The 26118-nt window shown below is 37.6% G+C and overlaps 1 long non-coding RNA gene across 1 annotated transcript; it reads right to left on the bottom strand.

Moving 5' to 3' along the window:
* Positions 1-2814: 2814 nt before the first annotated feature.
* LOC105879036 (uncharacterized) lies at positions 2815-17602 on the bottom strand. The gene is made up of 3 exons (XR_012915178.1): positions 17524-17602; positions 4965-5037; positions 2815-3655 (listed from the first exon to the last, which is right to left on the bottom strand). It is a non-coding gene; the product is annotated as an uncharacterized LOC105879036 (long non-coding RNA).
* Positions 17603-26118: the final 8516 nt, after the last annotated feature.

The raw sequence follows: 26118 nt of genomic DNA on the forward strand, positions 1-26118 counted from the left end.
AGCACGTGATCACACCAGTATATAACTTTATAATAATGGGGATCATTTAAACAGTTTAAAAATTTAAATAACTTCCATTTTAAATGTTGATATATGTAACTATATGAAATTTATTCTGTACGTTTCTCATGTTTTGAAGAAAAGGCACAAGGCAAAAACAGTGACATTTTAGGGACAGATAACTTGAATTCTAATATGGTTGATGAATCAGATTACAGAAAATCTAAACATACTAGAGTTTTCATCACCACGATGAATTGAAACCCAAACCTACATGAAAGTTCAAAAACACTCCATAACTTATTGTGTTCATTCTAGTCTTTCTGCAGTTCTTGATGAGTCTAACACCAGTCACTATTTCCACAATTGTGTAAGACAAGCTTTGAGCTGACTAAAATTAGGAAGCCGAGAAAAGTCTCCGGCCAAAGGCTGTTTTCCATTTACTTTGTTTTATTACAGTTTTATGTACTTGAAAAACCAACAAAGAGAAAATTCTCTTTCATGAGATTTCCAGATTTTTTCCCAGATAAAAGTTGAGTAAAATATGTAAACACTGGCATTGTTACTGAACTCTGAGTGTTGGCTGTCGCTTTCATTCACTATCTATGGTCTAACAGTTTCAGGTAAAGCGCCAGCCAGCAGGTGGAGTCGCCCGCGGGCCTGGTGTGGCTGAGGGGGTGATCTCGTTTCAAAGGCCTTTGCAAGGCGAGCAGGCCAGCCGCTAACAGGACCCGCGTTCATCCCTGGCACTTTTTCCTGTGTCTCAGCTAAATTTTACTGGAATTATGAACCTGGACAGGAACTTAAATATAAACTGATCCATAATTTTGAGTTTACATATGAAAAACTGAGACTGAGATAAGAGTAACTTGTTCAAAGGAAATTAGTAGTCAAATAGGACATGGAATACTTATTCCTGATTTAGGACTTTTCTGGGACTTTTGTTTGTTTGTGGCTTCAACCAAAGCAATCGCCTTTGGAATTCTAAATTTTCTCTCTCTGGAAATGCGGGATGCTGTAGGAGTTGCCATGGTCACTTCGTCTATCCCTCTTCTCAACAGAAATAACCCTGAAGCATGCAAGATGGACAAGGACCATCTCAACAAGGAAGCATGCATTCATGATGTGCTCACTGTTTCAGGTGTTGGTGAGCACTTTAGCAGTCTCCGCCAGGACCTTAGTCCCCTCATAGGCAGTTGGAGCAAGGGGAACAAGGCGGTTCATACATGCAGCATCAGCAGAATGAGCTTCCCCTTTACTCTGTCCTTGTGTCCTCCACGTAGGGCTGTTGGTGAGTGGTACAAGACTGAGAACCTGGGTGCTCAATTCCACGATTTATCAGTGACACCCACCTGCACAGAGACCACAGGTGTGGCAGTTGGCCTGCTCTGGTGGATGGACTTTCATAGCCTTTGCTTTTCTGCTCACAAACCTCTCCGGCACTAAACCACACATCTTCCCTCAAGAGGCAACTAGCTCCGTCATGAATTACCCTAAGTGCTTTCTGTTATTTACTCTGTTAGCTGCCCATTTAACTTTTACCAAAATACTATAAAGTAGGTATTATTCTTTCCATTTGATAATGGAAAAAAACTGAGTCGTAAAGAAGTTAAGCAATTTCTTATAGTCCTCTTGCTTGTGCATTGTGAAACCAACAGTTCCAAGTCCTGCTTTCTAATCATTATCATTATGCCTTACATCTTCAAATATTATTTTTAAGGTTTTAGGAATGGAAATATAGTAATCACCTTAAGATTAAACTTCCTTATGGTTAGGATAATTTCTAGTTAAGGTATTGACTTTGAAGTGTGAAGGCACATGGTATTTTCAATTTAAGATTTGGAAACAAAAATATGAACGAAATAAGCTAAAATGTTCCATAAAAAGGTTAAACTAGTTACCTTCTAATTTAATTAAAGAGTGCATTGGCACCACAAAAGAGCTAAATCAGGCAGTAATTCATCAAGGGATTTCTATACAGTTATAACACAAAAGAGAAAGTTATACAGATATTTTTCCAACTTGCTTTTCATTTTATCCCAAACCAGGCTGCACATTAGTATTGGGAAATCCTTTAGAACTCTAGCAGGCTATCTGTTGACCCCATTAATGAAAATCCACTTAATTGAGAGGAAGTGCAGTGGGAAGTGGGTGGAAATAATAACACACATTTTAAGTGTACTAAGAAAATTCAGAAGTGTTTCTTACACAATCACAGCCACTATATATATATATATATATATATATTTTTTTTTTTTTTTCAAGATGAGAGAGAGAGAAAAAGTGAGAGCAAGAACAAGAGAAAAAGAAAGGGTGAGAGCGAAAGGTGTAAGGGTGATTGTGTATATTTTAGATCACAATTTCTTTAAAATAACCTCAGGGCTCCTTTATTATAAAAGCAATAAAAACAATTCATTTTAAAACACAGCATCGGGCTTCCTGTCTGGGAGGCGCCGTTCCGCTGCCTGCAGGGCTGCCCTGCTCCGGCGCCTCGGGGCTGGGCTCCTGCAAGACACAGGCGGGATGCACAGCTGAAAGCTGCTCGGTCCTCCTCTTCTCAAGCCTCTTTTGGCTGACGGAGTGAATTATTCAGACAGTAATGGCTAGGATAACTTTATTGTTTCGGGTCTTTATCCACTCCTACTACCCCTTAAAAGGAGAAACTCCATGCAAATGAAAAATAGCCACCTCAAAGACACACAGGCAGCTTTACCTGCTCACGGAGGAACTTGACATGCATCAGTATTTTATCTGCAAGGACCTACACATCAGCTGGATCATTCGCAAAAATCTCGTTTTAATGAAACACATTTGGAATCTGATTTTAATGGAACACATTTTTACCTTTATGTCATGCTTTGTGAAATAAAACACAGGCTCATCAATAGCCTGCAGGCAATCTTGGCCGTTATCAACCACCTGCCTATCTCTCTCATCAATGCTTTCATTTCCTTTGGCTTATTGTGAACCACTTCACATTTCCCAAACTGGTAAGCAAGGGGAAAAAGCTTCCTTTTGTTAAATTTAGGGTTTAATTTTTTAATGATAATGTTCTATATCAACATAGGGCTTTTCTCTCAAGTATAACCTACTTAAACAATCAATAGATCTTCTCTCTGCACTGGTATTATTTTTAAGGCGATATAAAAATATTGAAAAGACAGAAAATAGCAAAATAAAGTTCTACTAACTGTTAAGTAATGTTTGTTTTTCAAATTATAATAAGTGAGTACATCTTCACATATTTTTTAAAAAGTATGGCATGGGATAAGTTAATTATACATTACAGAATCGATTTAAGTAATCTTTATATTTTTGCAAGCTGAGATTAAATTGACACCCACTTTAAAATCTCCCCCTTTTAAAATCACATCACAACTTAGTGAGTGAAATATTTGGATGTAGAAAAGATCCCACTTTTGTGTAACAAGAATATCTGAATTGATGCGATTCTGTCAGGTCATCTGTTCAACGCACCTATGGACCCCACGCAGTTGATAGTGGTTAATTGTGGCAGGTCGCTTTAACTTTGTGATCTGTGTCCGAGCTCTGTCAAAGATGGCTGTGGCAGACACGTCACTCCCTCGTAGGAACACCTTGTAACTCAGACTCCAGACACTTTGTCCCACACTTGATAGCATTTTAGTGTTTTCACCTACACCAGAGAGAATCCAAAGCAAAGATAGCAATTAACACATAAGTTACTTTTTAAAATGTGAGCATTTCCTTAGGCCTTAAAAATATTTTTCAAGAAAACAAAGTTGAAGATAAAATGCATCAACCTGCTTGAAGAAAGAAAAAAATCAGATAGATATGCCTACTTTTACTAATCAGCATACCATATTCTAATATTAATATGAAACAGACATACTTGAAGTTTATGTTGGATTTGAAATAATTTTAATTATTATTGATCCTTTCTTCAACCTGAAGAATAACTTACATTTAAACCTTAATTCTAGTTACTTCTTTTTTACTCTATGGATTTGATATAATCTCATAATTTTCCAAATTGGACAAATTGTGTTATCTTTCTCCAGTGAGGAATATCCAAATGATTAACACAAAACCAAATAATTGCAGAGCCTATTACATCTTTTACATTCTTTATCTTTTGTGCAGATAGTTAATGATGACCTATTACCAATATTCCAATTGTATTATAGTTTTTAAATATCACTTGCTAGCTTGAAAAATCGTCTGATGCGTTCTGTGAAGTAAAAACAAAAACAAAACTCAAAGCATTTGAATGCTCGCTGCTGAACATGCTAAATGAGCTAAATAATGGGAAACACATTTACAATGTACTTTAATGGTAAGCCCTTCCAATTTGTGATTTAAGAGGTCAAACTATTGGTTATTTTTGCATTCTTGGTAATTTAAGGAGAAGCAGACTGGGAAACATGCACTCACAGGCCTTATAAAACTGCTGCAGTTATTTTGACTAATAGACATTTATGGCCAATGTTCTGCTGGTAGAAAAACACCCTTGTAAGGTTGCAAACTAGTAGGAGGGCTCACAGAACCTTGGCGTGTCCACTGACAGGACCATGTGAGCAAAGCCAAGCAAGAGATGGAGCAATCTTCTCTGATAGTGAATTTATGCAATATGGATAATCCATTAGCAATTCATGGCTGCCTCGTGTGTGTGCGTGTGTGTGTGGTGTGTGTGTATGAATGTGAGCGTGTGCACACATGTGTGTTTAACTTCGGTCACCTAAGTCAACAGATAAGATTCAATCAGTACATTTCTATCCCCTGAATCCTCCCTTTACTTCACATTTTTTTCCCTGTTGACTAATAGAACTCCCCTTTCCCCCACTCATGACCCGTGCTCCAGTATGGGAAAAGCCTAAGATTAATAAATGTAAAGCCATAATTATTTTTGATATTCCAAATGATTTCTTCAAATAGTTTGAGTAAAGAAAAAAGTTTTGGTGACATTCCCAAAGAAAAGTACATACCAGAAATTATCTCTAGTGATCAATGGATCATTGGTACAGACACATCCATATTCACCCAAAGGCTTTCACTGGACTAGTGAGAAAGAGACAAAAGCAGAATATTAACTTTTCAACAATTGACTACAATTTGCTATTTCCATTCATATTATCCCAATCTTAGTCTTTCTAGTGAAAAATGTGGTTTGTTAGGACCATGTGGACATTTTCAACATTTGCAAATGTTGCCATTGCTTTCATTTCTTTCTTCATTAGATTTTTTTTCTGTATAAACTGCATTAAACTCTATTTATGAATAGGAAAAGCACTCTTTTTGTTGTTGTTGTTTTTATAGATTGATGGGGTGCATGTGCAGATTTGTTACATGGAGATATTAGATAGCAGTGCGATCTGAGATTTTGTGTGGCCCTCACCCAATTACAGTGCGTGGTACCCATTGGGTAATTTCTCATCCCACACCCTGCTGCCTCCCTCCCATCCCCTTTCCCTTCCAAATCTTCAATGTCTATCAGCCCATTTTCTATGTCCATGTGTACTCATTATTTAGCATCAACTTGTAAATGAAAACACGTGGTATTTTGATTTTCTGTTTCTGATTCATTTCACTTAAGATAATGGCCTTCAGTTCCATCCATGTTGCTACAAAAAACATGATTTCATTCTCTTTTGTGGATGAATAGTGTTCCAATTTGGATATATACCATATTTTCTTTATGCAACCATTGGTTGATGGACACTTAGGTTGATTCCATGTCTTTGCTGTTGCGAAGAGTGCTGTGATAACAGACCAGTGCAGGCATCTTTTCCATATAATGATTTCTTTCCCTTTGGGTAGACATCCAGTAGTGGAATTGCTGGATTGAATGGTGTTTATTCTATTTTTAATTCTTTGATAAATCTCCATACTTGTTTTGAAGTTTTACTATTTTTAGTACTTTGAGAAATCTCCCTACCATTTTCCATTACAGTCTTACTAATTGGATTCCCACCAACAGTGTATAAGCATTCCCTTTTCTCCACATCATTGCCAATATCTATTGTTTTTTGACATTTCAATAATGGCCAGTCTAACTGGAGTAAAATGACATCTCCTTGCCTTTCTGTGATGATTAGTAATATTGAGCATTTTTTTATATGTTTATTGGCCATTTGTATGTCTTCCTTTAAAAAAATGTCTGTTCGTGTCCTTGGCCCATTTTTAATGGGGTCACTTGTTTTTTCTTTTTCAATATGATTTACATGACATACTCAATAAAATCATTTCAATGCCTGCCTAAATGTCAGATATAGGGAAAGCTATGAAGAATGTTTGACAGAGAATTCCTCCCAGAATTTTCTAGTTTTATTTTAGCAAAGAAAATTCTCTATGCAATTGTAAAACAATGCTGTCGATGTAACAATCTTTGTTCATAATTTGTTCGAGAATATAAGAAACCAAATGTTGAAAAAAGAAATAGAATGAGAAAAAATTGGAACAAAAGACTTCAAGCATAGATTTCTGAAATTTATACAGATTATCCAAAAATCTACATAGATACTTAAAGTTGGCATAGTATATTTTCGAGTCCATGAATAATAGTACTTAAACTTTGTAGAATACTTACTACATGTCAAATACTACATGTCAAATACTACATGTCAAATACTTTATCAGTATTCATATTTTACCTTAACAACCATCCTACAGGTAGGTGCTATTGCTACCCCCAGTTGTAGACATGGAAACTGAATCACTGAGAGGTTAAGTGACATGTCGAAGGTCAATAAGGTCTGTGTCTCTTCCTCCTAACTGGACTTCCAGAGCCCTGCCTCTCTCCTAACACTGCCTTGTGAGATAGACTTTCATCAAAATCCCTGGAACCAAATACTATGAATATAGAGTCTTTAATAGATATTAATATCTAATTAATTGAAACACTTGGGGACATTGTGATGGGGCAAATTTATTTTACATGTGAATCTTTGAAGGCTTAGGCAAGACTATGGTAGGCAAAATAATGGCAGTACAAAAATATTCCTCTCCTAATCCTTGGAACCAGTGAATATGTCAGGTTATATATATATATACATATATATAAGTGTGTGTATATATGTGTATATATATGTATATACATGTACGTGTATGTATATATATGTTTACATGTATACATATATATACACACATATATATGACAAAGGAGATTTATAGTTACAGATAGAATTAAGAGAATTAAGGTTGCAAATCTGCTGAACTTGAGATGGTGATATTAACCTGGATTATATGGGTCAATGATGGTTAATTTTATGTATCAACTTGAATGTGCTACATGGTACCCAGATGTTTAGTTAAATATTATCCTGGATGTGTCTGTGAGGCTGTTTCTGAAAGAGATGAACATTTGAATTAGTAGATGAGTAAAGATATTGCCCTCCTTAACATAGGTGGCCCTCATCCCATCTGTTGAAGGACCAAATAGAATGAAAAGGCTAAGTAAAGAATAATTCTCTCTCTCTCTTTCTATCTTCCTGATGGTCTTCAATCTGAAACATCCATCTCCTCCTGCCTTTGGACTCCGAATCATCTGAAACTGACATGATGGATTGTTCTGGTTCTTAGACCTTTGAACTCAGACTGGAACTATACCATTGGCTCTCCTACATCTCCAGCTTACTGGCTGTTGATCTTGGAACTTCTTAACCTCTATAATCATATTAGTCAATTTCTTATAATATACACAGATATATGATACATCTTATTGTTCTGTTTCTTTGGAGAACCCTGACTGATTCAGATTTAAGGACCAAGAAGTAGGGTGCTGCTTTAAAAAATACAGACAGTCCCTGATTCTACTTATAATTTTTCAACTTTTTGGTGAGTTTACTGTGCAGTAATCCCATTGTGAGTCAAAGGGAATCTAGACTTAAGGTGGTTTGACTGATGATTTTTTTTTTTTGGACTCTACAATGTGTTTGTCATGAAGTAACCACATTTTAACTTGAGGAGTATCTGGACTTACAATGAATTGACTTAGGATTTTTCAACTTTATCATGGATTTATTGTGATGTAACCCCATCGTAAGTGGAAGAGCATCAGGACTCATGATGATTCCACTTACGATTTTTCAACTTCACAATGGGTTTATTGGGATATTAAATACATTTCAATCTATACTATTTTTGACTTATGATGGGTTTATTGGGACATATCTCTATTGTAAGTCAAGGAGAAATTGGCTTTGGAACTGGCTACTGAATAGAAACTGGACGAGTTTTGAGATGCATGCTGTAAGTATGAATATTAAGCATGATTTTGACGAGGTCTCAGGTGAAAATGAGGAATATGTTTATTGAAAACTGGAGGAAAAGCATCCTTGTTATAAAGTGGCATCGAATTTGCTAAACTATGTTCTAATGTTTTGTGAAAAATAGAGCTTGTGAGTGATAAGATTGGATATTTAGCTGAGGATATTTCCAAGCAAAGTGTTGGAGAAGTGACTTAGTTTTTTCTGAATACTTGTACTAAAATGTAAAAAAGGACAGAATTAAAGAGAAACTAGTAAGCAAAAAGGAGCTAAAACTTAAAGATTTGAAAATTTCTGTCTATGCATATTTCAAAAAATGACAAAGATTGTTCTAGAGAGAATACTAAGGGTCTGACTGAAAAATCATTTGTAGAGAGGCCATGGGCACAACACATGGACCTAATCAGTCATCTCAGCAGGAGCCAGGAATAGAGTCGAGATTCTGCCAGCTGGGACTAAAGGGGACAGAAAAATGAGATGAAATGGAAAGGGCTATCATATTTTTTAGATCCTATGGAGCTGGACTCCACGTATATCTGACCACACATGTGTGGTATTTTCAAGAAAGGGGAAGATAACCCCAAAGCCATAAGAGATCATTAGAGCTGCTATCTTGGTTTCAAAGAGTTAAGGCCATTGCCCAGGTATTAATAGGCCAGACAGATTTCTTGGAAGCCTTGGGAACAAAACCCCTGTGCAGAAATGTGGAAGGAGGGCTACTCTGCAGACACTTGGGGGTGTGACCCCCCCATGGCAGAGCTGGAGGAAGGATGACCCACCCAACCATTCCAGGAAATGAGACCACAGTCTCTGTTGCCCAGAAGATAAAGCATCAAGTCAAATGAAGTTATTTTCCATCCTTAAGATCTAATAGAATTTGCTTCACTAAGTTTTGGACTTACTTGGAAACTCTCATTCCTTCCTTCTTTTCTATTTCTCCCTTTTGCAATGGAAATGTCTATCTTTTGCCTCTCTCAGCTGCAGAGTTTTACAGATGAAGAGGAATTTTGCCTCAGGATAAATTATATGTGGATCTCACCCATATCTGATTTAGTTGATATTTTGATGAGACTTTAGACTTTAGAGTTATTGCTAGAATGAGTTAAGACAGTTGGATGGAATGAATGTATTTTTCATATGAAAAAGGCATGAATTGGGGGGCAGTTAGGGGAAAAATGCTATGGACTGAATTGTATTGATTCATGTTGCAGCCCTCATCTGCAATGTGACTATATTTGGAGTTAGGACTTTTAGGAGGTATTAACATTAAATGAGGTCTTAAGGGTAGTACCATAAATGGATAGGACTGATGGCCTTATAAGAAGAGAAAGAGAAAGAGATCTCTCTATATATCCACGTGCATGCACCAAGGAAATGTTACTTGAGTACACAGTGAGAAGGTAGCCATCTAAACACCCATTCGAGAGCCCTCACCAGAATTCTAACCCTGATGGACCTTGATCTTGGACTTTCCAGCTTCCAGAACTACGATAAAATAAATTTCTGATTTTTTAAACTACTGAGCCTGTAGTATTTATTACCATATCCCAAACAAAAAGAGGCCCAGTGTAATCTCAAGTGTCTTTACAAGTGGAAGAGGGAAGGACAAGAGAAAGAGCTATAGCAATAGCAGCATAAAGAGGACCCACTCCAGTGTTTTGGTTTTGAAAATGAAGAGAGAAAAAGAGAGGGAGAATTAGCTAAAGAAGGTGGCAGTCTCTGGAAAAGACAAGGAAACGGTTATGCTCCCAGAGCCTTTAGAAAGCAGCTACCCTTCTGACACCTTGATCTTAGGCCAGTGAGATCCAACAGATCTTGCAAGCCATAAAACCATAAGACAGATGCATTTGCTTGAAGATGCTAAATCTGTGGCAATTTTTCACAGCAACAATAGAAAATTAATACAAATATGTTTATATATGTTCTTAGCAACTAACATAAAATTAGATGTACTGACACCTATCATTAAAAAATAAATCATTTATTGAACCTATAAAGCTTTCTGGAAAGTTCTTTTGGCATATTAATTTTGCATTATGTATATTTTCTTTCAAAATTTAAAACTGTCACATATTATTTTATAACTTCATTTATCATAATGACTTTATTAAATGAATCTATTTTTAGTTTATAACTCATATGCCATTTGATCTGTGATATTTAAGAATATCTATTTGCTTTTCTGTGAACAGCATATTAGAAAATATTTACTTATTTTAAATGGCCGAAGATGGGCTAGGATCAGACCCATCCACCCAATCCTTTCTCTCCATGTTCTTTTTAAGAGATATACATTATTATAGCATCAAAAATTGTGAAGGAGTCTGAGACAGCCTGGTTTTATTTTCCTCTTGCAGGAAATATTCAACTTCCACCTATTTTTAAGTATCTATCATTATAGATAATAACTTCATATACATAAATCTCTTTGTACTACTTCTTGATTCGTTATTTTCTGGAATGTAAAACAATTATTTCAGCTTTCAGATTTGTATTTACTTTTTATTTTTAGGAAATGTTTTGTTCTATTAAATCCTAGTTTAATTTTCTGTTTATTATTTTAGGCATGTCAATTTGTTAAGATATTTTCTTCTATCCTACCATGTCTATCTTTTGTCTGACTCTTCTGTATGTATGGAATCAAGTAAGTTAAAAGGAGTGGTTCTTTGACTTTTTGTTACTTCTAAAAGGATTTTTTGTTTGTCTACCAAATCAGTAAAAATAAGACAATCAACAAAAAGGAAAAGCTGGGGATGGTATTTCCCAGGGACATTGCAAACCTCCAACATAGTATTGGGAATCCAGGAGGCCAAGCTCATGTGCATGCCCAGGGCTGGAAAATAACAAGGTTTTGTGTTTTTTTTTGAGGACATGGAAAAAATTGTAATCTTCACACATTGTGGTGAAAATGTAGAATTTTGCAGCCACTTTGGAAAACATTTGGCAATTACTCAAAAAGTGAAACGTAGAGTTATCGTATTATCCACCAATTCCACTTCTGGATTTATCCCCAAGTGCACTGGAAGCCTATCTCCACACAAAAACTGTACATCAACGTTTATAACAATATTACTTATAATCACATAAAAGTGAAAAAACCAAAATGCCCATCAATTGATGAATGGATAAGAAAAAAGTGGTATATTCGTTAAATGGAATGTAATCTAACTATAAAAAGGAATGAGTACAATGCTACATGATAAACCTTAAAAGTATTATGCTAAGTGAAAGAGGACAGACCTAAAAAGCCACATATTTTATGATTCCATTTATGTGAAATGTCCTGAATAGGCAAATCCATTGAGACAGAATGTAGATTAATAATTCTCGGAGGGTGATGAGATGGGCGATTGAACAGTGTCAGCTGATGGGTACAGAGTTTCTTTTTGTGATGATGAAGATATTCTGGAATTGGGTAGTTGTGATGATTGTATAAAGTAAATATACTGGAAAACACTTACTTTTACACTTTAAAAGGATGAATTTTATAGTGTGTGAGTTATATCTCAATAAATTTTTCACAAGGAATAAAGTATATTTTAAAATTAATCATTAAGTGAAAAGTGATCCATATTAAAAATGTAACTGACTTTGTACAATTTTTAAAAATTTCACTAGGAAGTCAAAAGCTCAATGTCATTTATTACTTTATCAACTTTCTCAGTCTTGATTCTGTTTGGTTAACATGTTCTTCAATATAATTATTCTTACATTTTAGAGCTTTTACATTTATTTTGACTTGGCTAACTCAGAACAGCAAATGTAAACCACTCATTTTCTACTCTAAATAATCAAATACAACTATTGAGCCAGGACTGGCAATCAAATTGCTGAAACTTGAAGAACTTGGTGATATTGTGAACAACATTTGAGTCCATGATGGTTTTAGCATGATGCATAAAAGAGAGAATTGATAAGCTGGACTTTATTAAAACTAAAAATGTCTGCTCTGTCTGCAAGGCACTGTCAAGAGAATGAAAAGACAAGGCAAAGACTGGGAGAAAATATTTGTATAATGGTATGTATCCACCATGATAGTATCAAACAGAGCAGTTTTCCTGCCCTAAAACTCCTCTGTACTCAACCCTGTCTCCTCCTCAACCTTTGGCAACCTCTGATCTTTTCAGTAACTTTTCCAGAATGTCATATATTTGGAATAGTATAGTATGTAAACTTTCAGATTGGCATTGTTCACTTAGTAATATGCATTTAAGTTCCTTTTGTGTATTTTCATGGCTTGATAGCTCATTTCTTTTTGTGTTATATAATATGTCATTCTCTGGTTGAACTACCGTATATTTACTTGCTGAAGGACATCTTGGTTGCTTCCAAGTTCGGGAAATTATGTGTAAAGCTGCCATAAACACCTGCATGAGGTTTTGTGAGGACACAGGTTTTCAGCTCCTTTGGGTAGCACGATTGCTGGATCAGATAGAATGAGTATACTATTCCGTTTTGTAAGAAACTGCCAAACTGTCTTCCAAAGCTGCTGCGTGACTTTGCATTCCTACCAGTGACGCAAAGTCCCTTTGCTCCACATCCACATCCGCATTCGGTGCTATCTGTGTTTTGGATTTTGAATATTCTAACAGGTGTGTAGCAGAACCTCATCGTTGCTTTGACCTGCCTTTAACTGATGACACATGATGTGAAGCATCTTCTCATATGATTGTTTGCCATCTGTGAATCTTCTTTTGTAAGACGTCTGTTAAGGTCTTTGACTCATTTTTAAATTGTGCTGTTTTCTTATCCTTGAGTTTTAAGAGTTCTTTTGCAAATATTTTATTCCAGTTTGTGGCTTGTTTTTTCACTCTCTTGACAGTGAATTTTGCAGGTGAAACATAAATTTTTAATTTTAATAAAGTTCAGCTTGTGAATTCTTTTTTTCACTGACCATGCCCTAAAAAGTCATTGCCAATTCCTAAGCCATCTGTCTTTTTTCCTATGTTATCTCCTGGGAGTTTTATAGTTTTGTATTTTACATTTTGATGATCTATTTTGAGTTAATTTTTGTGAAGGGCATAGATCTGTGTTTGGATTTATTTGTGTGTGTGTAGATGTCCAGTAGATTCAGCACCATTTGCTGGAAAGACGGTCTTTTCTCCATTGTATTGCCTTGACTCCTTTGTCAAAGATCATTGACTATATTTATGTGGGATTATTTCTGGGTTCTCTATTCTGTTATGTCTATTCTTCCACTAATACCACAGCATCTTGATGACTATAGCTTTATACTAAATATTGAAATCAGATGGTGTCAGTCCTTCAACTTTGTTTTTCTCCTTCAATATTGTGTTGGATATTCAGGGTTTTTGCCTCAGCATAGAGACTTTAAAACTGGTTTGTCAATATCCACAAAATAATTTGATGGGATTTTGATTTGGATCCCACTGAATTTATAGATCAAGTTGCAAAGAATTGACATCTTGATAATATTAAGTCTTCCTATCCATAAATGTAGAATATCTTTTCATTTATTTAGTTCTTTTTTGACAACAGGCATGTTTTAACCATGAAAAAAAATGTTCTAATGTCATAAAGCTGTCTTACCAATTAAAACAATGGCTTTGTTAACATAAAAGAAGCAAAACTCTGTAAAATAATTTTAAAGAGATTTATTCTGAGCCAAAGTTGAGGACCATGACCCGGAGCCATGCCCAAGAAGCCCTGAGCAAGTGGACTTGTTGTGGCTGGGTTACACTTTGGTTTTATACATTTCAGGGAAACAGGGGTTACAGGTAAAGTCATAAATCAATTATGTGGGAGGCATACATTGGTTTGGCCCAAAAAGGTGGGCCATCTCAAAGAGGAGAGCTTACAGGTTATAGGTGGGTTTGAAGATTCTTTGACTTGTAATTGTTTAAAGACATGGAGTTTTGTCTAAAGCCTTGGAATGTTTTAAGATAAGGAGCTGTTTATCAGAGACAAGCCACCCAACATACATTTGTTGTATAAATTGAGGACCTGTAGTTTTGTCTTGGATACCCTTAGGCCTGTTAATGGGTTACAAAAGCTATCTCCAAGAAGAGGGGAGAGGAAGATGAGGCATGTCTGACCTCCTTCTTCGTGGCAGGCAATTTAGTTTTAGGATATCCTCTTGGCCAAGAGGGGTCCATTCAGTCAGCCAGTGGGGGAGAGAGCCTTAAGATTTTATTTTAGCTCACATCTCTAAATGAAGAAAAAAAATTTATTGTGTTTAAGCCACTATTGTCAGGTCATAAGGTAATTGCACCTAAAAAAAATCCTAACTGATTCACTTCTATGGAGAACAATTTCTTAGTTATCTGTTACCTTTAGTATTTAACAACGCTATTCTTTTATTTGATCATGTTCAAAGTATCAAAGTCACATAAATTCTATTTTCTCTAGTCAACGGTCCAGTTTTGAATACTCTAAAAGCTGTAAATGTAAACAGATGTGAGAGTATAAATATTATAGAAGCTTTAACATGCTATTCATGATAAACAGATAATAGATCCTATTTTGTCATGTACTAATGCTCGGCTAAGACTCCAGACTCTAAGAGGACTGCCACATTAATTGCATTCACCATAAAGAAGGCCCACCCATGAAACTAAAATTCTTGTAAAAAAATGTTAGACATTTTTATGCACACTGTTTTAATTAACTGCAGATGCACATGCTCAAAATTGGCATGATAAGAAAGATATCCTAGCTGCAGATATTTTTAACTACATAGACTTACCCGTTATGATGAGTGATGGCTTAGTTCCATAAGAAGGTTCTTAAGAATTTAGAAAGTGTGCAATATTTAGGTATCAAAATCCAATGTTATAACTTAAATTTAGTTTTATGATTCTAGAACATGAAACACAATTTAGAAATTACTTTTATAAGTGTATAGTGGTTAAGTAAATAAACCAAGTTGATAGACTTTCATTAAAAATAAACACCTACATGCTAATGCCATAGCCAGGGAAAGTTTTGCAGCCTAGACACAATTGTATAATAGTAATAATATATTTCATGATGTGAAATTGTTATATTCTTACAAAACGGTTGAAAAATATAGACAATTGAAGAAAACAGATACTGTGTGTATTCATTTGGGTTTGTTAGTTGTGTGTGTATACATACGCACACACAAATTGAATGTGTCCATTGTCCTACAGTAACAAGTGACTTTGGTAAACATTTTGATGTAGAACCGTCACTACTCTGTCTTTTTATTTTCTCCTTTTTTTATTTTTCTACTTTCAAATTTATTTTTCTTCTTTTGGCTTATTTTAGTATCTTCATAGTAAAATTGCAATAAATTATGGGTGACATTTATAATCCTTGAAATAAACTTATTAAACTCTGTATTCATCTCTGAAAATCTCTTCCTGGCACAAGGGGTAAAAATCGAGCAGTGTAAAAAGAACAAACAGTTTTGAAAATACTAAGTACAATAGTTATTTCATTGTGACATAATAGAAATTAGATATTTGACAGTTTCTTGGATGAATCCCAGCAGCCAATGACAATCTGCAGAACTGTAAACACATAGCACTTAAGCAATTTCTCTGATGCCCTCTGCTTGCTAAACCACAAAGGAAGTTAATATTTAGAAGAAATGAGTCTTTAAACTCAATCCTTCAATTCTACACAAAGTTGTTTTAGTAGCCACAATAAAGCACATGCTTGGGCAGAGGAAGTGTTATTTGTTTGTTTTTTGTCTTTCTTTTTCTTTTTTTCTTTTTAGAATTTCTTTTTATTGACTTCATCTAGAACATCTTTATGAGACTTTGAAATTTGCTAAAAAATTTTAATAGGACATAAGGATTAACCATAAAAATTTTACAAATATAAGTTCATTGCATTTAATAATCTTTATTTATCAAAAGATACCATTAAGAGAGCTAATGGGTCACTCATAGATTGGGAGAAATTTATGGTGAGATGTATTGCATTTATAAGAGATTACTGATAATCTGGTATAATTTTTCAAAAATAAATTATTGCTTCTTTGGTTTTTATGATTTATCTCTATGGCAAAAATAAATTTTATTGTCAGCTTGGGCAAAACTTATGTCACATAGGTAGTCCTCATCTACCTGTCTTTTTTTTTTAAGTTTTAAATTATTTTACTCAATAAATCTTATTGAGTAACTATGATATACAAATCAGTGTGCTTTTTTTAAAATTAGCTACTATAAACTCTCCCATAGAAGACCTCAGTCATGTTTTTATAAGCTTCACAATCCTTCCAGCTGTGATACCCATTGCCTTACAACAATGCCAGTCAACCATTAGCAGGAAGCTAAGATTCTTCCAAAAATTATGTCATGTAAGTGATGAAATTGTCTAACATTTTGGGTTATCTGCCTTTTTGCAGCACTACTCCAGGTAGACAGCAGTGATGTGAAAAACACATTGGTCCTACTTCAAATTTAATTTAAATAAATTTTTTACAGCAAATGACTATGTGTCTAAGGCAATGGCAGGCATTCAGTTTGGCAAGTGAATTTATCTGATATAATAGACTCCCTTTATCTTTAAGAATACGTTCCAAGATCCCCCATGGATGCCTGAAACTACAGATAGTACCAAATTGGATTGCCATCAATCAGAACATTTTTCTATTCATGTCTTCCATCCATAAATTTAATGCCTTTTCCATCTTAATAACTAAGCACTTACCATATATTGTGGCTCCAATTTTTTTCAGTATGAGGTGCAACAGAAAAACTAGCAGGGACAGAAGGTTTCCCAATTTTGGTATTTATATATCTTTTTCTATACACAACAGGTATTCAAATTTGTAAATGTGACCCATAAGTTATTTAACATTGATATTAATAAAAGTGTTTTCTATTTATGTTCCATAATAGATTTTAAAGCACTAAAGAAAGTAGTGCTTCTTTCTTGGAAGTTTCTTTTATTTAAAACAGCTGTAACAGAATCAAAATTAAATATTTCAAAGACTCATGGAAAATTCTAGAAGACCAGCTAATGATTGAAAAGGTGGAGAATTTATAGCATTTCCTACATCAAAGTTTTAGGATAAGCATACATTTTCACCTTCTAAATCTGATTTGCATGTATGAGGACAGTCAATAAGAATATTTTTCTGGTCGTTTTAATATATGCATTATGAAGTTGTTCAAAAGATATCTCATACATACCCATATTTTAATTAAAAATAAAAAACTGTCATTGGTGATGGAATATGGAAGGATATTCTATGTATTTTTAAGGAGGATAAAATATATAAGACCTAGCAAATCATTAACAGTTTTCAGCCTATTTCCTAATTTATAAGATCGGGAATACGAACCCCTGTTCTGGTCTGGTCGTGGGTTATCACTGCGAAGGCCAGTGTGTCCACACAATCCAAAAGCACTGGGCAAACTGTAGAGTGCATTAAGCCTGAGACTTGAAGGCGTCTGTTCAATTGCATGAGAAAGCCTTCAGCCCATGAGGAAATAAACAGCTAGGGCGACATCTTCCTTGGCAGCAACATTTCTCTCCTAGGACTCTCCCTGTGGCTCGAATCCAGAACGCTGCGCAGACCTCTGTGGGAAAGTACGGGACCGGATTAGATCTCTGCCCAGGGCGGCTTGGGGCGCAGCAGGCTGTGAGGGGAGGGCCGCCCCGGGTGGGGGCAGAGCCGGCATCCACGGACGCCCGGGCTCCACGTGCTCCCGGAAGCCGCGCTGCCAAAGAAATGCTCGCCCATAGAGGAGGGCCGGGCTGTCGAGGAGAACGCACAACTCACTTCTTGCTCTGCTTTCTCTCATAAATTGTGCCTATTAGCACTAATGTTTTCCCTCCTCAGCCTTTTTCCTTCTTTTTTCTCATTTACTTTAAGTGCAGACAGCCTAGCAAAACTGCAGATGTTAGCCAAAAAAAGTTACTTCATTTTGGACCTAGGGTTACAGTTTTTAAATTAATATTTACTTTGGCCCACATTTCACTGTTGTTTATATTTTTCTCTGACAATATGAATCATACTTGAAAAGAGCCACTTACAAAGCAGCCTAGGATGCTGGCTTCCCGGATTGATGGGAATAGAACCCGACATCGGCAACGATCAGACATGCCACGGGAAGGGCTCTAGAACGGCCTCTCCGCGTGGATTTCTAAGAGCTTTTTTATTAAATGTATTGATGTAGATATAGATGCACATTGAAATCTGAAGAGGTTTTTTTTTCCTTTTTTTCCTCTCTGTTTTTGGTTAAACTTGATCTTTCTGATAGATTGGTCCACAAGTGAAACTTTACAAGAAATTTAGGGGGAGGGTTAGAATGTATCGGGCATTTACCTACAGTGCTTGGTGCCTGAGATCATTAATTTAAAACCCATGAATTCATTATAAAATATTCCAGAGAATGTGACCATGTTCTGGGAGTTTCAGAACACTGGTTTTTGCGTGGTGCTCACTGAAGAACAGTGACTTTGGAGATGAAAGAACACATTCTGGAGACTCCTCCCCATAGATGCTCTGATCTCAAAGCACTCTCGATCCTATTTATCAAGCGTATGTATAAAAAGAGATCATATCCTCAGTATGTCTATAGCATTAAAATGATTAAATTGTTTTTTATGTTAGCTGGCAATAAGAGAGAAAAATAATTTTCTTGTTGCAACGATGGCCAATTTCGTCATATTTGTTTAAAGAAACAATTAAATTGGACCACAGAGATATAAAAGTCACATACAGGTATTGTTTCAAATGCTCTATTATACCCAGATGTGTGGTTCTAAGGCATTCTTCTGTTTCTATCTCTCTGCTCCTCCTTTCTGACCACACCTTCCTCTTATTATCTTGACTTCTCTCTCAATTTTCAATGACCTCTTATCAGTTTAAGTTTAGAGATTCAAATTTGTGGTCAGCCTCATCTACCTGAATGTATAGATAAAGCCCTCTGCAGGAGTTTGTCAACTCCTCAGCAGAGTTCTGGATCATTCAATGGATAATTTTTTCTTTGTCTCTGCATATAAATTTATAAGAGAAAAAACTCAAACATACACATGAAAATAGACCAGTAAAATCAAAATCAGTTGCCTTAATTTTATACTACCATTGTCAACTTCTTAATTTTATGTACATATATCATGGTTCTATAAAATGTAACATTAAAGTGTGTGAAGGGATAGAAGAATACTTTGTACTATCTCTGCTACTCTTCAGCAAGTGAAATGTTATTTCAAAATAAAAGCTTTAAAAATGTACCAGATATGGCCATGGAACATGTACCTAATATCTATTTTCCCCAAATTTTATATATTTTTTTCTATCAATTTACTTAATCTTTTATTTATGTTGATCTTTGCTCAGGAAGTTTACTCTTTTTTCATAGATTATTTTGCTCATAGTCCATACTACTCCTTAAGCATATCTCCCTTTAAACGCTATATTTATATTTTTTCTTATAGTGTTTACTACCCCAACACAAAGTATAAGAGTTAAAAACATTAGAATTGACAATTATTTTTTCTTTCTCCATCCTGACTCCTGACTACTTTTCCTTGCAAGAAAACCCAATTACTCAGAAAATTTATTCTCCTGATCTGAGAATTTACACCCTATTATCTCCTCCCTTGCTACTCAAGTTTTCCAACTGGCTAGTGTTTTATTTGACATGAAATTATGCATACAGAATTATATATTTCTTAGTACTTTCTTCCTAATCTCCTGGTCAAATTTAATGATCCTTTATGCATTTCCTTGTCTAGATCTACACCTAATCAGATCAGCATTAGCTGTGTACAGCTATTGAGCACTTGAAGTGTGGCTATTCCAAATAGAGAGGAGCTGTGAACGTAAAATAATCACCAGATTTCAGAGACGAGGTATGAAAACAATATAAATATATCATAATAATTTTTACATTGATTATATTTTAAACTGGTAATGTAGATAGATTTGGTTTAATAAACTTGCACTAAACTTAATTTCACCTGTTTCTTTTTACATTTTTAATGTAAAATTATTAATATTCCTCGTGCCGGGGTTGCTGTGAGGGGTGTCATCCCAGTTCTTTGGCTCCTTGCTTGGAACAATCGCAAGCAGGGCTGGCGTGGCCGAGACGCAGGCAAATGGCACTCGGGCACGAGCAGATGCCACTGCAGGCTTTTCAGAGTAGAACGTGCAGGTACGTTCCCAGAGGGAAACAGGTGTGTCTCAGTGAGTGGAGACCCTGGGTTTTACTACTCTTCTACTGTAATGTCTGCACCTTATGATATGCTAGACAGTGGGCAGAATAGTCATTATTTTCCTGGGAAAAGGTGGAGAGTTCTCAGAGCTAAGGGCCTTCCCCAATTTTATCCTCATGAGGTAACTTCCAGGGGTTGCTGTGACATTTTCTGTCAGGAGGCTGGCAGGCAAGTGTGAGTTTTGCTATGCTAATGTATGTTAATAGGGAAAAGGTCACTGTGGAGTGAGCTCCTAGTTCCTGTGCATGCCCCTGGCTGGGAAAGCCCCTAACCTGCTAAAGGTTCCGCTCCCGTGGGCTTGGCTCTGAATGCTCACTGGCTTCCTCCTTTTTGCCCCGTCCTCTTTTTCTGTGATTAGCTCTGCCACCCGCACCTGTTCCTAATACTTGTATTGTGTTTTGGGACAGTAATCTAGATAGCTAGCTCCCTCGTTCACTTTTTAACCATATTAAACAGAATTAACCATCATCTTACATCCTTTCTGATCTTGGTTGCAGGTGCTAGTGAGAACACCTGTGCTATAAACTTGCTATGAAGATAAAATGAGAAAATATTTTTAAAATGCTTACAATGATGCCTGGCACATTAGGCAATGCTCAACGCTGGCCACTATTATGACGGTGCATATAATGAGAACATGTGTAAGAAGCTGTGTGTCAACAACAGCGTTGGAGGGGGAGGAAAGGGAAGGAAAGATTCCACGTTGTCAAAGAGTGGTTTTGTTTAGTGTTATTTTGATTTTTAGCTGTGCGTTAACAGGTATAAAATTACTATTGGAATTCCTGTGACAAAAGTAGCATGCAACTGCAAAGCTAAAGCCCTCCTGTTCTAACCCCACATTTGTACTGATTGTTTCTGTGGCTTATGCCAAATCGAAGGTTCTTAGGAATGCACCTATCAGTGTATAGCTTAGTACTGAATACATAGCCTTATCATATCCATAGAATAGATTTTTTAAAATTGAGGAACAATAGAAGAGGATATTGAGAATGACTAAAGATTTTACAGAAGAACATTTTGTATTAGGTGGACAGCTCAAAACATAGAACTCCCTCCACCGACGCTTTTGAAAATTTCCCTCGCAAAAGCTTCGGTCCTGGTGACAGACCAAGTCTCAACATTTAAAAAACACAGGATGTCCAGTCCAGCTGGAATCCCTCTCACAAGGAAGGCAAGTAGGAGCAGATCAAAGGCAAATAATGTGGTGAACCCTGCTGCAAACCTGCTGCAGTCTGTTTCACAGTTAGCAGTCACCTAAGTGAATGATGCTACAGTGACAAAAATCAGATGGTCAGTCCTGCTACAGGCACACTTTGTTTCATTGCCCTTCACAGACACTGTGCTCTGTACAAGTTGAAGCTTCGTGACAACCCTGTGCCCAGCGAGTCTGCTGGTGTCATTTTTCCAATGGCATATGCTCACTTCATGCCTGTGTGTCACACTTCGGTAATTCAGATTTTTTATTATTGTCTGTGTTATGGTGGCTGTGACCAGTGATCTTTGATGTTAATGTTGCGATGGTTCTGTGGTGCCACAAACTGTCCCTTTAAAAGACAACAAAGGTAGTCGATAAATGATGCGTGTGCTCCGATGGCTCCGCCCCCCGCTGTTCCCCCGTCTCTCCCCTCCTCTGGCCTCCCTAGCCCTGAGATGGGACAATCTTGAAAGTAGACCAATTACTAACTCTCCAAGGCCATCGAAGTGTTCAAGTGGAAGGAAGAGTGGCATGTCTGTGACTTTAAATCAAAAGCTATAAATGGTGGCGTCTAGTGAGAAAGGCATGTCGAAAGCCGAGACAGGCCGAAAGCTAGACCTTGTGCACCGGTTAGCCAAGTTGCGAATACAAAGAAGTTCTTGAAGGAAACTAGAAATGCGGCTCCAAGGAACACACGAGTGACAAGGAAGCCAAACAGCTTATTGCTGATACGGAGAAAGTTTTAGTGATCTGGACAGATCACACCAGCCACAATATTCTCTTAAGCCAAAGCTCAATCCAGAGCAAAGCCCTAACTCTCTTCAATTTTATGAAGGCTAGCAGACACGAGGAGGCTGTAGAAGAAAAGTTGGAGGTTAGCAGAAGTTGGTTCAGGGGTTTAAGGAAAGAAGCTGTCTCCATAACATAAAAGCACAGAGTGGAGCAGCAAGCGTTGATGTAGCGGCTACAGTGACTTACCCAGAGACTTCAGCTGACATAACTGACGCCGGTGTCTGCCCTAAACAACGGATTTTCAGTGTAAATTGAACAGCCTCTATCGGAAGAGATGCCATCTAGGACTTTCATGGTGAGAGGGAAGCCAACGCCCGACTTCGAAGCTTCAAAGGACAGGGTGACTCTCGCAGAGACACACGCAGCTGGCGACTTAAAGTTGAAGCCAATGCTTATTTGCCATTCCAAAATCCCAGGGCCCTTGAGAATCGCACTGAATCTGCTCTGCTTGTGTTGTGGAAATGGAACAACAAAGCCTGGTTGACAGCCTATTACCTCTGTTTACACCATGATTTACTGTTTGCACCATGATTTAGTGAGAACTACTGTTCAGATAAAAGATTCCTTTCAAAACAGCACTATCATGGACAATGCCCCTGGTCACCTAAGAGCTCTGATAGAGATGTTCAAGGAGATTCGTGCTCTATTACAACACTCCTTCTGCAGCTCATGGATCAAGAAGTAATTTCGACCTTCAAGTTTTATTCTTTAACATAAAACATTTGTACTTATTCCCTTAATATTTTGAAGTAGAAAATAAAGAAACACATTTTATAAGGCTACGACTGCCATAGGTAGTGATTTCTCTGATGGATCTGGGAAAAGTAAATTGAAACCTTATGGAGAGAATTCACCTTTCTAGATGCCATTCAGAACATTCATGATTCATAAAAGGAGGTCATTAACATCCACATTAACAGCAGTTGAAAAAGTTGATTCCAACCCTCATGCATGACTTGGAGGGGTTCACAGCTTCAGTGGAGGAAATATATTTAGATGTTCTGGGAATCGCTGGAGAACTAGAATTAGAAGTGGAGCCTGAAGATGGACTGATGGCGCAATCTCATGCTGCAACTTACGCAGAAGGAGGAGTTGCTTCTTACGGATGAACAAAGTAGATGAGATGGAATCCACTCCTGGTGAAGACTCCGTAAACATTGTTGAAATGGCTACAAAGCATTTAGAATATCACATAAACTTAGCTGCTGGAGCAGCGGCAGGGTTTGAGAGGATTGACTCCAATTTTGAAAGAAGTTCTACTGTGGGTGAAATGCTATCAAACAGCACCACACGCTGCAGGCAACCTTTCAGGGAAAGAAGAGTCAAGGGACGTGGCAAACTTCCCTGTTGACTTATGGGAAGAAATTGCCACAGCCACCCCAGCCTTGTGTACCTGCCTCCCTCATCAGCCCGCGGCCGTCAAGACTGAGACGAGACCCTCCACCAGCAACAAGATTATGACTCTCCGCAGGCTCCGACGACCACTAGCGCATCCTAACAATAAAGTGTTCTAATTACAGTATCTACTCCGTGTTTGTAGATGTGATGGCTATTGCATTCTTAGCTAGACTATAGTATGATATAAACATAACTTGTACATGAACTAGGAAACCAAAATGTTTGTGTAATTCACCTTATTGTAATATTCGCTTTATTGCGGAGGTCTGGAACTGAACTGGCGATATCTCTGAGGCATGCCTAACACAGGCCTGCACGATGTACTGTCTTTGTATTATCACTGTCTTTTTAAGAAATGAGGTCTCACTATGTTTCCCAGACTGGAGTACAGCGGTATTCACAGGGGCAATACCACTACTGATTGGCATGGGGATTTTGAACCACTCCCTTTCTGACCGGGGCTGGTTTCCCTCTCCGTAGGCAACCTGCAGTCCCTGCTTCCTGGAGGTCACCATGTGTGACCTCCAGCCTTGGCGAAGACCCCAATTGGCACAGCGCACTACAGCCCAGAGCTCCTGGGCCCAAGCGATCCTCCGCCTCAGCCTGCTGAATAGCTGAGACTACAGGTGCACCCCACTGCACCCAGCATATTCTTTTCTGGTTCCAAAATCACAGGTTCATAACTCCAACCTTGACTACTAATATGAAAATCCAGTTGTACTTCTAATGTATAAATTGAGTTGCCACTTAACCTTCTAGTCTTTCCTTAAATGACTCCTCCTCTGCAAAACATTTCTTTAATACTTCATTTAAGTAGGCTCCCTTGGTTAATACACATAATTTCACCCTGTCTATTGCTTCATAACTGTGATATTATGAAATATATATATAAATATACATATATATATTCTTTTCCCCTGTTTTCTGTCACACAGCTACTAAAATCCTTGGGATCTCTGCAGTGCTGAGCGTCTTCGCATGCGGATGATGTGACTGGTGACTGGCAGCCCCGAGATTGCCTCAGGGTCAGACTGGTCTCTAGAAAGACCAAGGCATAATTAGAGGCTGGAAGTTTTCAGTCCTGACCTCCAACCTCTGAGTACCAGAGAGGGGCTGAAGGTTGAGTTGATTACCACTGGCCAATAATTGAATAAATCTTGCCTACATAATGAAGCTTCCATTAAAAACCTTCCAAAAAGAGGGTTCAGATAGCTTCTGGATTCTCGAATGTGTGGGGGTTCCTGGAGAGGTGGTGTACCCCCTCTCCCCACGCCCCCTCCCACACCTGGCCCTATGCAACTCTGTCATCTGGCTGTGCATGTGTATCTTTGCAATATCCTTTGTAATGAATATGCAAATGTAAGCAAAGTGTTGCCCTGAATTCTGTGAGCCACTCTAGCAGATCAGTCAAGCCTGAGGAGAGGATCACGGGAACCCTGGTTTATAGCCTGTTGTCGGAAGCACAGGTCACTCAAGGCTTACGACGGGCATCTGGAGTGTGGTCAGGGGGACAGTCTTGCGGATTCGCACTGTGAGCTCTGGTACTAGCTCCAGGTCAACAGTGTCAGAGTTGAGTTGAACTGTAAGATGCCCCGGGGGCGCCCACTGGCATCGCTTGGTCGGATGCCCACATCCTATGTCCTAGTGTTGAGTCACTGTGTAAAACAGTAGGAAAAACACTTTGTTTTTGTTTTTCCTATCTCCACTAATAGCACTTATCACTGTATGAAACTTGTTCATTTATTCCTATATTCCCTTAATTCCTTCTGTAACCGCTAGACCAGTCTTATCTAGCCGTAGTCTGTTGATACCTAAACATCCAGTATTCTGCAGGCACAGAGCTAAGAATTCCAAGTTATGCAGCCAGAGAATGTGCAGAAAAGGGAACCTCGACCTCAAATGACACCTGGAACTAAAGTCTCGGCACCGCCCCCTGCCCACCATGGAACCAAAAGATCTGGGCGTGGCTAGAACACAAAGCAGCAGAACAGTTTCTAGAACACAAAGCAGCAGAACAGTTTCTGGAACACAAAGCAGCAGAACAGTTTCAGAAATAAGGGGTCTCTTGTCTAGAAATGTCCAGTGATAAGACCCCTCTAAGTGTCACGATGCATAGTCTTGTTTGAAGCCCTTCTGATCAACATCTGCCCTGCCAACACCTCTGCATGCCAGCATGTCCTCCCCAACCTATAAAACTTGCCCCAAGAGCTGTGCCTCTCGTCTCCTTGTCGGTTGACCTCACAATAAAGCTTTTCTTTTCTCAAAGCTCGGTGCCCTGATATTGGCTCCCCTGTGCACCAGACATAAGCCCACTGCCCAGCGCCACGG

Source organism: Microcebus murinus, chromosome 27, assembly GCF_040939455.1.
Source record: "Microcebus murinus isolate Inina chromosome 27, M.murinus_Inina_mat1.0, whole genome shotgun sequence".
Classification (NCBI taxonomy): domain Eukaryota; kingdom Metazoa; phylum Chordata; class Mammalia; order Primates; family Cheirogaleidae; genus Microcebus; species Microcebus murinus.